This window comes from Miniopterus natalensis, chromosome 13 (genome assembly GCF_054644295.1).
Source record: "Miniopterus natalensis isolate mMinNat1 chromosome 13, mMinNat1.hap1, whole genome shotgun sequence".
In the NCBI taxonomy this organism is placed as follows: domain Eukaryota; kingdom Metazoa; phylum Chordata; class Mammalia; order Chiroptera; family Miniopteridae; genus Miniopterus; species Miniopterus natalensis.
Genome location: NC_142093.1, coordinates 55,110,846 through 55,124,836, shown reverse-complemented (window position 1 = coordinate 55,124,836; position 13,991 = coordinate 55,110,846). Strand labels below are relative to the sequence as shown.

The 13,991-nt window shown below is 39.4% G+C and overlaps 1 protein-coding gene across 6 annotated transcripts in view; it reads left to right on the top strand.

The window, feature by feature from the left end:
- The first annotated feature begins 387 nt into the window (after positions 1-387).
- LOC107545544 (testis-specific gene 10 protein) overlaps positions 388-13,991 on the top strand; it is a 103,070-nt gene continuing 89,466 nt past the window's right edge. For 3 of the 6 annotated variants that reach the window (XM_087823721.1, XM_087823716.1, XM_087823723.1), the window contains exons 1-2: positions 423-478; positions 7,577-7,705. The gene's annotated coding sequence lies outside the window, so the exon portion shown is untranslated. Of the gene's footprint in view, positions 479-7,576; positions 7,706-7,972; positions 8,094-13,991 lie in introns of all 6 variants that reach the window. The other 3 variants (XM_087823720.1, XM_087823719.1, XM_087823718.1) reach the window with 3 other exon arrangements.

The following is a 13,991-nucleotide window of genomic DNA, read 5'->3' as shown; positions in this document are numbered from 1 at the left end:
GATCACCACTGAACATGGGTGCAGAACGGTGCCTGATCACTGGGGAAAGTGGTACAAAGACTTGGCAGCAAAGCCGCAGGTGTTCCGGAGCTTTGGGAAGAGGCAGGACATACAGGCCTGCGCATGCGCCCTACGTCCAGGTGTGGCCTCAGGCAGCCACGAAAAGAGCAAGAGCTAAGTCGTGGAAAAGGTGTGGCGGCTGGTTACTAGGAGACGGGACGCTTCTTTGGAAACTAGGCGCTGGGGCGGGGGCGTGCGCCTGCGCGGCGCGGATGGACGGAGAAGAAGTCTTCCCTAGGCGCCCGCCACGGCCGGCAGGTGGACATACGCCTCGCTACGACCGTGGGTGCGCGCGCAGGCCTCGTAGTCCCCGCGAGAGGAAGGGTCGAGCCAGGTACGCGTGCGCAAAGAGACTGGGGGCGCGCGAGACCGAAGCGGAGCGAAGGCGCCGGGAAGATGGAGGACAAGACCCCCTCAGGTACAGAGCGTAGGGCGGAGTCGGCGGCGGCGCGGGCCCGCACTAACCGCCCCGCTTGCTTCCCGCCAGTTTTCCTGTTTCTCCTCCTCCACCGGGGCGGGGCCAGGTCGATGTGGGGGTGGGAAGGGAGGGAAAGGGGCGGAGGATGGAGATGGGGTGGGACCTGGGTCCGTAGGTGAGGCCGGGGGCTGGCAGTCGCAGGAATGAGCTCCGAGGAGGTCGCGGGGCTGACTAGCCCAGGGAGGGACCCAGAGCTCCAGGTAGAAGCAGCGGAGATGGGCCGGTTGGGGTAAAGCAGCGTCTGGGCCGTAAGGCCTCTGAGGAGGCAGCTGCAGGAGGGAGTGTGTGGCGGGGGTCGGAGCTGTGAGGGACCCCAGGAACTTTGTCTCCATTGCCATTTCTTAGGAGCTTAGGGTTGAGCCCAGTTCCTGTGCTGCCCGCTTCGCTTCCTGCCGCAGCTCCGGGTCGGAGAAACGCTCTGGACCGGGGCTGAGGAATTTGGAAGTCAGAGACCTGGGAGTTCAACCCGGCTCATCCTCCCTCCCAGCCTCTCGCTTCTAAGCCTGTGCAGACTCTGGGAGGTTAAGGGCCGAGGTTACATGGCATTCGCATGAAAGTCTCATAATTTCAGTACCCAGGAAAGGCGGGGAAGCTGGCTTTTGTTTGAAAAACTAGTTGAGACAAATTGAACAACTGAGGCAGTCATGGATCTGATACTTAAGTACGTATAGGAATACATATATTAAAAAAACCCTCAAGGATCGCGGCTTCAGGAAAAGTTTGCAAAGGTGTCCCAGAGCTTTCTTCCACTACATGCCCTTATATCTCAGGATATTCGTGTGTTAAATTTCATCTACTGACATTTCAACTACACTTTTGTTGTTTTGTTTTACCTGTAAGTAAATGAGTAGAATAACAATTGGTTTTTTAAGTAGAGGAAAACAGGTTAGTTATAAAAGGAAAGTGTCACATCATTCAAATCTGCCTCCAGGATAAAACTTACTCTTGTATTTTAATTAATCCATGCACTAATGAACTAAATCAGTCTTAATTAGTGGGAAATAATTAGGAAGTTACTTCAATGAAGTGTTTGTTTTAAATAATAAACTTTGGCATTATTTAAACAGCAGTTTCCCAAATATAATTTTGTTTATCTTCTGGGGAAAAAAAATCACTGATTTAACCCAGTATGTAATCAGTTGTAGAGATTTTCTGGGCTCGTTCTGTCTTCTTTTTCTGTAGCTTAGTGCAGTTTTTTTTAGGATAATTTGCTTTTTTTTTTAATATTTCTTTATTGATTTCAGAGAGAGGAAAGGAGAGGGAGAGAGAGAGACAGAAACATCAATGATGAGTCATTGATCGAGCCCACCACCTGGGCATGTGCCCTGACCAGGAATCGAACCCTGATCGATTGGATCCTAGGTCGACGCTCAACCGCTGAGCCATGCCACGCCTGGCCAGGCAGGATAATTTGCTTTTAAAGTACTCCAGATACAGAGGCAGAGCAGGTGCTATTACTTGCTTCCTTTTCGCATCAGACACCCTTCTCCCTAGATGTAGCCACTATGGTAGCTACCCCCTTGCTTTTCCTTATAATTCCTCCATCTTTGTGAACATGCACGTTCTAATTTGACTTTTGAATTGTATATAAATGAAATTTTACTAAGTATTTCTTTGCATTTTGCTTCTTTACTTGCCATTGTTTTAAGGTTTATCCTTGTTGTTGCTTCTAGTTTGTTGTTTAGTGTCCTAATGTAAGAATATACCACAGTTTATCTCCTCTTTCCCTGATGGACATTAAGGATTTTAGTTTTTGGTAAATGTGAACAACACTGTTGTGAAGTTGCTTATACATTACCCCATGATAATCTTTTTATTTCCCCATGGTAATCTTTTGAAGTGAGCTAGTTAGTAAGGCAGTTCCATGTCATAGTTATACTACTAATATCAATTTACATTTTATTAAATATTTAAGTTCAGAAAAGCCTCTTAAAAACAACTATTTAACCCCTTGTGTTTCCAAGAGGTCTTGATAAGTGATACCTCTCCTAAGGCCATTTTTATGCACTTTTAAAACACAAGCTATTTCTTTACTGTATAATCTGATTTGAAGAGAAGTGAGGGAGGGCTTTGGGTTTGAATGGAATCACTAGGAAAGGTTATTTCTTTTTCATAAGAAAGGTTATACATTGTGGCTTTACTATTCTGATTGAAGTGAATTCCCAAAACATTTATTCACTGATTTTATTATAAATACAAAATACCTATCTCAAAATTATTCATAAAATTTTGTGTGGTTCTCTATTATATCTTTCTGTTAGTGAGGCTACTCTTCCTTCTTATTTCAAAGTGTCTATCAGTCTAAACATTTGGGGACAGTTTTATAAAAAGAAAACAAGTTGACCTTTTGCGGAACTAGAATTCAGAATCCCATATAAAATATTTCAGTATTCTGTAAAAATATTCAGTAGACATTTGTTGAGCACATATTATATACCTGATATTTTGCTCAACACTGATGATACTTTTTAGCACATGATCTTACCTCCTTTTTCACTGAAAAGTTAAAATTCTACCAGGCAGTAACTTCTTCAGATTTCTACCTCTTATCTTAATCTTCACCTGACCTTGCTTTTCTCTTTCTTGGCTCCTAGGGCAGTGCACAGCTTGTACCTGTGTTTCCTCTTGTTAGCCCAGTGGCCTTTCTCCATTAGTTAGCATTAACCCATGTCTTAGAATCTTTATTGTGTTTACCCTGTAGGGCTTTTTAACCTGGAGCATGAGAACTTAGGGAGTTCTTGAACCCCTGAAATTGTAAAGTTTTGTATGTGTTTGCATTTAGGACGGACCCAGGGCTTTTGTTTAATTCTGAAAGCTTTCCTTGATGTAAAGAGAATTAAGAAACAAGTTTTTCTTCTTTTGTAACGACCCTTCAACAACCTTGGTTGTCTTCTAACTTTTGCTCTACCTCTCTTCTCACAGTCGTGCTTCCTAAAAGAAATGTACATTTTCTATTTCCTTTTCCTTACTACTAATTCATTTATTAGGCCTCATCAAACTTACTTCAACCCCTTTGCTACCATTAAAACTGCTTTGCTCCAGTCATCAAAGTTGATTATATTGAAAATGTTTTATTGAGTACCAGTTTTGTGCTGTGCACCTTTCTAGGCATTAGAAGTATAACAGTGACCAGATAGAGTCATTAGATCTCTTGGAGCTTACCTTCCAGTAGGGGGAATAAACTAGTGAAGAAATAAATGATGTAATTTCAAATAGTGTAAGTGTAAATGACCGAGTAAGAGAGTGACTGAGAGAAAGGCTGCTTTAGGTAAGAGGTCAGGGAAGACCCTCTGACATTTCAGCCAAAGAGCTGAGCGGAGGCTCAGATGGAGCCAGCCATGGGCTGGGCCTTAAAATGGAATGATGTTGGTACAGTAGAGGAACAGGAAGAAAACCGATCTAGCTTGTGGGGGAACCAAGAAGAGACTGCTGGTTCTTTAGGGAAGTGAAGGCAGGGGCCAAATTACATAGAACTTTAAAATGTATGGATTTTATTCTGATTGCAGTGAGAAGCTATTGGAGTCTTTTTGAGCAGGATCTCATTGTTTTAAAGTAACTGTTTTGATTTCAGTTTGGAAAATAGTAGGGAGCGACAGTAGAAGCAGAAAGACCAGTTAGGAAACTGTTGCAGTAATCCATGTGGGAGACGATGGTGACTTGAACCATGGAGGCGGTAATAAAAATGGAGACAAGTGGGTGGATCTGGAGTTAGAACCAACAGGCCTTGTTGATGGATTTGATAGGGGTCAGGGAAAGAGGAAACAAAGAGGACTCCTCAATTGTTTGACCTTGGGCACTGCCTGAATGATAGTGCCACTTGACATGGGAAAGACTGGGAGGGAACATAGAGGAGGTGGGGTTGAGAGCAGACTGCAGGTGGGAGAATTAGAAGTCTGTCTGCATGTGTTAAAGTTGCAGTGGCTGTGACATCCAATAAACAACATAATGTGTTATGTGCTCCAATAGGGTATGTTCATAGCTTTTTGGGGACATGGAAAATACATTCTGAGTCCTTTGGAGGGAAGTAGAACTCAGAAATACTCTTTTGTAGTCCTTGTCTCTCTATCCCCTTAGCATCCATGTGCATTCATTCCTCTGATGTGCACTAATCCTGCTGTACTCTAATTTCTGATTTATTTGTTCTGGACTTCCCTAGATTCTTTGAGGTCGAAATTGTAGTTTTTTATTTGTTTCTCATCTTTCTACCCCCAGAATCTAATATTGGTTCATCATTATTCTAGCTATTTACAAATTTGAGAATTGAATAAGTGTGACCGTTACAGTCTGATAGCATGAACTGAAACCGTGGTAGGGATGGAAGAAATGTATTTGAGAGAGATTTAAGTGAAAAGACCAGTAGGACTTGATGGCCAGTTAGATAAGTTGAGTCAGTGAGAGGAACTAGTAATAATAGTAATGTATATAGCAGTTTTTTTAGCCAGGCACTTTTCTGAGTGCTTTACGTGTATGAATCCTCACAACAGCTCTTTGAGGCATGTACTGTTATCATTCCTATTTTATAGGTGAAACCTTGGCCACAGAAGTAACTTGCCTATAGTCATGCAGCTGAGAATCGGCAGAACTAGCATGGTGAACTTGAGCAGTCTGACACTAAGGAGCGTTCTCTTAACCGCTGTGTTGTGTTACTTCCCAATTGAGAATGATTGTGATTCTAGCTTGGATGTTCATGGTAACAGTTTGCTGCTCGCACAGTACTTTTACTTGCATTCTCTGGGATCTGTACAGGAGCACACGTTCCATTTCTAGTTCCATTTAGAGATCGTGGGAATATGGCAGATGTTCAGGTGGCAGGCTAGGCATGAGCATTTCAGATACATTGATTTCTCTCCTTTTTTTACTGCCTCCAAAGCTAGTGCAGGGAAAGTAGCAGCTCTAATATAGTTGCTCACAATTGTCAGGTCATCTCTTGGCCTCTTCTTCCTTCTAATTCTAGATTAGTCTCTTAGGTAATTTTATAGAATCCCTACTTGACTTGAGTTTACCAAAGAGAAGAAGGAAAATTCAGTTTTATCTGCTTTAGTGTATACTGCTTCTTTATCACCTCCACAAATTTTTATGACACCTTCCTATTATACAGACAACTCTGTGCCGTTTGGGGCACTACAGAGAGCTCTAGGACATAGCTTGTTCTTAACATTTTAATGACTGTGTGTGGAAGATATATGTCCAGGAAAACCAAATTGCTACATAATTTGTTCTGTAACTAATATATACAAAAGTCTCAATGAAGAAATGATGACTATTCAGTGGAGAAGACGGAGAGAACCTTCTAGAGAACATGAAATTCAAGCCGAACCTTAGAAGTGTCTTTAGTTTAACAGAGAAGAGGGTGAGGGGAAGGCTTTTGAATAAAAGATAACGTTTCTGAATGTATAAAGAATGGGTGGAATAGTTTGGAATAGTTTGTCTTTAATAGAGGGATACTTGGAAGGGTCAAGTAGGAGATACATTTGGAGACTGGGAAGGGGCCAGATTATGAAGAACTCTGAATGCTAGGCAGGTTTAGACTTTAATTTCCCTGAATTAATTTTGGCTGGGGCCCATTTAAAATAAGAAGATGGAGAATAAGTAATAATTCAGTGCTCATTTCATGGTACACTCTATGGGTCTAGTTTCTGTACTAGCCAAATAAGGATCACTGAGCAGCTTTTAGGAAATTCAGTATTTCAGGCGTGTTGTGTATGAAAATCTGCATTTTCACAAGATTCCCAAGTGATTCATATATTCACTAAAAATTGAAAAATAGCATGGTGAGGAGTCATTTGATTCTCTTATTCTAAGTCAAATGTTTATATTGAGGAACGTATTTTTTCACAGAAGCTGTGTAAGGAATGATAGTTAGGATTTCAGCCTACCCCATAAAGGCCTAAATGATTCATCATTAGAAATACTCTGTGGGATCTAATGCTAAGTTCCAAGTGAGGCAGTAACTGGTGGAATAAAGAGCAGAAACTCAGACTTGCGTCTTGTTTAGGGAAAGAGAAAAGAGGTAAATCTGTCACACTGCTAAGCGGGGGATCAGACAAGGTGTGACTCAGAGTCAGCGACTGGGATCCTGATCCTGTACTTTCCTGAGCACTAGATTTTGGAGAACAGCAGTGTTGCCAGGAGAGACCTATGGTGCTTGTAGCAATTTTCTCTCCTTAACATAAAGGCAGCCTGGAGTCAGGGAAAGAACAAATTATTTTCCTAAATTACACAATTTCTATGAAGCACTGTGAAGTAAAAAAGCACAATATGGATTAGTCTGTGTAATATATTAAAGTGAAATATCTTGTTTTTTTGCACGTGTATAAATATATACATGGGAAGAAATCCTAGAAATGGAATTCTTTGTACAGAAGCCATGTGCATTAGTATTATTGCTGGATTTAATTGTTCTCCATAAACATTGTGTCAGTTTACACCTCCACCAGTGATGTATAACAATCTTCCTCATGTATCCAACTGTTTTATCTTTGCCAGTGTGAAAGGATAAAAAGTGGGGTCCACTGTTGCTTCACTGTGCATCCCTGTAACTGGTGAGAGTGAATATCTTTAAATCTATTTAAAAGCCATGTATGTGAACTATCCATATTTCTTTGCCAGTTTTTCTACTAGGGTTTTTCTTTTCCTTTTTTATTGATAGAAATTATTTATATATTAGGGAAATTAGCCCTTGGTGATATGGGTAGCAAAACTTTTTGGGAAACACAGGCCTAGAGGTAGACTACTTAATTTGCTGCTGACCCAATATTGCCTTAGTATGGTGATTGCCAAGGGGATAGGATGGAGTATGTCTTTTTTGAAAAACATGTTCAATATTATAGTTTTATATTTGGAAAACACAGAAAAAGTTTTATAACATAAAATGTTAAGAAAGTAAAGCTTGGTGAAATCCTCTTTATTGGTATAAGGTTAAAACCAATTGAAAATGTATCTAAGAATGTTAATTTCCAAAATTTATTGACGGTTGTGAGATATCACAAAACTGTTTTAAACTGAATGTCCTGGTATTATTCCCATTTTTTCCACTAGGTTACCACCAACGAACATGATTTTGGTCTAGGGGCTCCAGTTTCTGAAGCTGGAAAATACCAGAATACTCTCCAGCTAGAACAAGAAGTGAGAACTCAAGATAAATTCCTCTCTACACTAAAATTACAGGTTGCAAATTTACATATGTATTTATTTCTCTGAATTAGTTTTGGCTGGGGCCTATTTAAAATAAGACAGAGAATAAATACTAATTCAGTGCTGGTTTTATGGTTTTTATTTTATGGGTCTACAGTAATTTCATTTTTATCTTAACCATTTTGATACACATAGATTCAGAGTCAGTGAGTGCAAACTAAGTGTTGTATTAGGTGCTGTCAAGTACATAATCTTACTTCATCCCAATCTTGTGAAACTGTTGCTACTTCTGTTTTACAGACATGGAAGCTGAAATTCCAAGAGGTTAAAGGATTGTGATACTGGACTAATGAGTGACAGAGCTAGGATTTCTCTGAACTCCCAAGTTAGCTAGGATTTGAACCTGTTCTCTCACCTCCAAGTTCAGTATTGTTTCTCTTCCGGTACCTGATCTGTGGTGTAGCTATTAATAGAAATCGCCTCTTCTAGGAAGTAGACTGACTTCCCCTATTCCTCCTACTAAGTACAGCTAAACCCCCCGAACATTATGTATAAAACAAACATAACACTGAAAGGTGGGAAGAAAGAAGACTGATCTTACAATGAGCGACATGTTAGTGAGTTCCTAGATTTTCTTTTTGCTCTATATATTCCAGACAGAGTGCTGGAAAAACTTGCCCTCAGAAACAACAATGGGTGCAGACCAAATAAAAGGTCTCAGAAAAGCCATCTATCTCTAGCCAAAGGACTAGGAAAGGACAGCCTAGCAAGGCAGACTACTTTTAGACAACACAGTGGGAAAAACTGTAACCCTGTTCCTGCCAGCAAAGGCTAAGTAAAGAGCCTAGACTTCTACCCTTGCCAGGCTATAACAAGAAGCCCCACCTGCACCTCGTACTCTCCCCGTGATCCCCCACCAAGTTCTCCATCCTGACAAGGTGGTATCAGAGAGGATGGCTGAGTTGGGAACCAAGACTTTTCTGCCCACAAGGCAGTCAGTAAGGGAAGTTTGCAACCCCATATGTGTGTAAACCACATGGGGAGCCTGTACATCTACCCCCACCTGGTAGTATGAGGTGCCCCCTTTCCTCCTTGCTGGAGTTGTCAGAGGAGACAGTGCAGAGTTAGGGCTTTTACCATGACCCAGCATTAACAAGTCCACCCACCTACAGTGGCTGTGGAGGACAGGAGAGAGCAGTAATGAGGCACCTTTGTTTTTCCTAGCTGTTATCAGCATAATCCTAGTGAGGAGCCTGAACTTCCATCGCTGCCTAGTAGTACAAGGAGCATCACCTTCTCTAGGTGTCCATGGAAGCCTTAGGTAGAAACTGGACTTCCATCCCAACTAGCAGGAAAAAGGCAGTGTCCCTGTTTTCTAGTTGGAGCAGTGTCACAGGAAGCCCACTAAAACACAAGAGCTAGAGTATTAGAGTACCAGGTTTCAATAAAAAAAGAAAAAAAAAAAAAAATCACCTCTCAGCCCCAGAATCAGGAAGATCTAAATTTCAATGAGAAAAGACAAGATATAGCAACACAGAGATGAATTATATACTACAGTTATCTTACAAGGATTTTAAATTAGCCATCTTATAAGTGCTTTAGCAAGCAATTTTGTGAATTCCTGAGACACACAAAAGAAAATAGAAAACCTCAGCAAAAAAATAAAAGATCCAAAGAGATATAAAGAAGAACCAAATGGAAATTTGCAAGTAACCAGGTTCTTTCATAAGTGAATGGATAAACAAACTGTGGTGCATCTGTAGAATGGAATTGTAAAAGGAAATGAGTTATCAAGCCACAAAAAGACATAAAGGAACCTTGAAAGCATATTGCTAGGTGAAAAAAGCCAATCTGAATAGGTTATATACTCTGATTCCAACTGTATAATCATCTGGAAAAGACAAAACTTAGAGACCTTAGAAAGATCACTGCTTACCAGTGATTTTGAGGAAGTGAGTGATGATGAATGGAGTACAGGTGGTTTTTAGAGCAGTGAAACTTTTCTGTATGATACAATAATGATGATTACATGTCATTATACATTTGTTAGAACCCGTAGAATCTACAACCCAAAGAATGAACCCTAATATAAACTATGGACTTCAGTTAATAATGTATCAATATTGGTTCATCAGTTGTAACAAATGTACCACACCATTATAAGATGTAAATAAGAGAGTAAAGTAAGTGTGTGTGTTTAGGGGTGGCAAAACAAAACATATGTGGGAAATCTCTTTAATTCCCTGTCAATAATTCTATAAGCCTAAAACTGCACTAATTTTTTTAGTACAAGTCTTTTAAAAACTTAAAAAAATTTTTTTTTAAATATGTTTTTATTGATTTCAGAGAGAGGAAGGGAGAGAGACAGACAGAAACATCAATGATGAGAGAGTCATTGATCAACTGCCTCCTGCTTGCAACCTGCTGGGTATCGAGGCTGAAAGCTGGGCATATGTCCTGACTGTTAATTGAACCATGACCTCCTGGTTCATATTGTTACTTCATTGTTGGTGTATAAAAATGCTGCCAATTTCTGAATATTAATTTTGTATCTAGCTACTTTGCAGAATTATTTATTATATCTAGTCATATTTTGGTGGAGTCATTTCTATGTACAATATTATGTCATCTGCAAATAATGACAGTTTTACTTTCTCCTTTCCAATTTGGGTACTTTTTAATTCTTCTTGTCTGATTGCTGTGGCTAGGACTTCCAGTAACATATTGAATAATAGTGGTGAAAGTTGACATCCCTGTCTTGTTCCTGATCTTAAAGGAAATCCTTTTAGTTTTTGCCCATTGAGTATGATGTTGGCTGTAGGTTTGTCATATATAGGCTTTATTATGTTGAGGTATGGTCCCTCTATTCCCATTTTGCTGAGAGTTTTTATCATATATTGGTGCTGGATTTTATCAGATGTTTTTTCTGCATTTATTAATATGATGTGATTTTTATTTTTCATTTTGTTTGTCACATATCACATTTTTTGATTTGCAAATACTGTACCAGCCTGCATTCCTGGATTAAATCCAACTTGATCATGGTGTATGATCTTTTTAATGTATTGTTGGATACAGTTTGCTAATATTTTGTTGAGGATTTTAACATCAATGTTCATCAGTGATATTGGCCTATAATTTTCTTTCTTGGTAGTGTCTTTATCTGGTTTTGGAATTAGGATAATGCTGGCCTCATAAAAGGAGCTTGGAAGTCTTTCCTCCTCTTCAATTTCTTCAAACAGTTTGAGAAGGATAGGTGTTGGCTCTTCTTTGAATGTTTGGTAAAATTTGCATGTGAAACCACCTGGTTCAGGACTTTTGTTTGGGGGGGCTGTGTGTTTTTTAAATTTTTTTTATTACTGTTTCAATTTCATTAGTTGTAATCAGTTTATTCAGGTTTTCTTAATCTTCCTGATTTACTTTTGGAAGATTGTATGTTTTTAGGAATTTCTCCATTTCACACAGGTTGTTCAATTCTTTGGCATAGTATTTTCTTACCATCCTTTGTATTTCTTTGCTATTAGTTTTTACTTCTCCTCTTTCATTTCTGATTTTATTTATTTGAGTCCTCTCTCTTTTTTTCTTGATGAGTCTAGTTAAAGGTTCATCAGTCTTGTTTATCTTCTCAAAGAACCAGTTCTTGATTTCATTGATCTTTGGTATTTTTTTTCCATCTCTATGTCATTTATTTCCATTCTGATCTTTATTACTTCCTTCGTTCTACTCTGGGCTTTGTTGTTTTTTTCCTAATCCTTTTAGGTGTAGGGTTAGATTATTTATTTGAGATTTTTCTTACTTCTTGAGGTAGGCCTGTAATGCTATCAACTTCCCTCTCAGGACTGCTTTTGCTGTGTTCCATACATTTTTGGTTGGTTGTGTTTATTTTCATTTGTTTCCAGGTAATTTTTTATTTCTTCCTACATCTTATTTTTAACCCATTCATTATTTAATAACATGCTATTTAGCCTCCATGTGTTTGACTGTTTTTTATTATAGTTGATTTCTGTTTTCATGCCATTGTGATCCAAGAAGATGCTTGATATGATTTCAATGTTCTTGAACTTGTTAAGACTTATTTTGTGTCCTAGCATGTGGTCTGTCTTTCCGAATGTTCCATGTGCTCTTGAGAAGATTGTATTTTCTGCTGCTTTGGGACAAAATGTTTTGTAAATATCAACTAAATCTACCTGATCTAGTGTGTCATTTAAGGTTGCTATTGCCTCATTGATTTTTGTGTGGAAGATCTACCCATTAATGACAGTAGGGTGTTAAAATTCCCTACTATGACAGTATTGCTGTTGATCTCCCCCTTAATATCCACCAAGATTAGCTTTATATATTTAGGTGCTCCTATGTTGGGATGCATTTATGTTTACCAGGATTATATCCTCTTGTTGGATCCATCCTTTCAGCATTATCTAGTGACCTTCTTTGTCTCCTTTATGGTCTTTGTTTTGAAGTCTGTTTTGTGAAATATAAGTACTGCTACCCCAGCTTTTGTTGTTTCCATTTGCATGAAATATTTTTTTTCATCCCTTCACTTTCAGTCTGTGTGTATTTTTTGTTCTGAAGTGGGTCTTTTGTAGACAGCATATATATGGGTCACATTTCCTTATCCATTCATGTACTCTTTATCTTTTGATTGGAGCATTTAATCCTTTTACATTTGAGCTTATTATTGATAGCTACTTATTTATTGCCATTTTATTCTTTATACCTATGTACTTCCCTCTCTTGATGGCTTTTTCTTTCTTCTTCTTAAAGTAGGCCCTTTTTCACTTTTTGTAATATTGATTTGGTGGTAATGAACTCCTTTACCTTTTTTTTGGGGGGGGGCGGTCTGTGTAGCTCTTTATTTTCACCTCAATTTTAAATTATAGCCTTGCTGGATATGGTAGTCTTGGTTGTAGGTCCTTGCCTTTTTTTTAATCACTTTTAGCATTTAATGCCAGTCTCTTCTGTTCTGAAGTGTTTCTGTTGAGAAATCAGCTGACATGGGAGCCCCTTTGTAGGTCTTGCTGCTTTGAGGATTCTCTCTGTGGCATTTTCATTATGATTGTTTTGGTGTGGGGATCTTTGGGTATGCTTCCTGAGCTTGTGTAACTTTTCCTTTCACCAGGTTAGGGAAGTTTTCAGCCATTATTTCTTTAAACAGGTTCTCTATCCCTTGCTCACTCTTCTCTTCTTCTTTGTCACCCCTATGATGTGGATGTTGTTAAGCTTGATGTTGTCCCAGAGGTTGCTTAGACTTGTCTCATTTTTTAAAATTCTGTTTTCTTTTTGATGCTCTGCATGGGTGCTTACAGTTACCTGGTTTTCTAAATTGCTGTTTTGATTCTCTGCTCTTTATTCCTTCTAGTGTATTCTTTTTCTTTTTTAATTCTCACCTAAGGATTTTTTCCATTGATTTATCCATCCTCACCTAAGGATGTTTTTTCCAGAGAGTGGAAGGGAGGAAGGGAGGGAGGGATAGAGAGGGAGAGGAAAAAAAACGTTGATGTGAGAGAGACACAATGATTGGTTGCCTACTGCACACATCCCGACCAGGGCCCAGATGAAGCCTGCAGCCAAGGTACTTGCCCTTGACTGGAATCGAACCCAAGACCCTTTAGTCTGCGTGCCAGCACTCTTAACCACTGAGCCAAACCAGCTAGGGCTCTTCCTTTGTATTCTTTATTTCAGATATTGTAATCTTCATTTCTGACTGCTGCTTTTTTATGGTTTCTATGTCCTTTTTAATGCTTACTATCTCTTTGTCTACATTTTCACTAAGATCATCCATTCTCCCCCTAAGGTTCTTGTGCATCCTTATAACCATTGTTTTAAACTCTGAATCTAGTGTTTTAGTTGCTTCCATTTCATTTAATTCTTCTGTGCTGATTTCTCTTGTTCTTTCATTTGCGTCATGTTTCTTTGTCTTTCTATTTTGTCTCTATGTATTAGATACATCTACTATGAGTCCCAAACTTTTTATGATGCTTTATGATGAAGGTGTTTTGTCAGGCTCAGTGGCACAATCTTTCATATCACCTGAGCACCATGCTTCAGGTATGTTTCTTGTGGGTTATGTGCACCCTCCTATTATAGTTGAGTCTTGAATATTTTTGGCCCATTTGTGCTTTGAGTTAACCCTTCAGGCTAACTGGATATAAGGGTAAACCTTGATCACTGTGTATAAGAAGCTGTACAGTGGCATTCCTCCCAAGGCAGAGTTGTTCCCTTCAGAGTCTGGTACCTGCCCAAATCCCCTTTTGAGTGTGTGCCACCTGTGTGGCTAGTTGGGTCTAGGTCTGGTGTGGTTTGGAGCCCACCGCTGGTT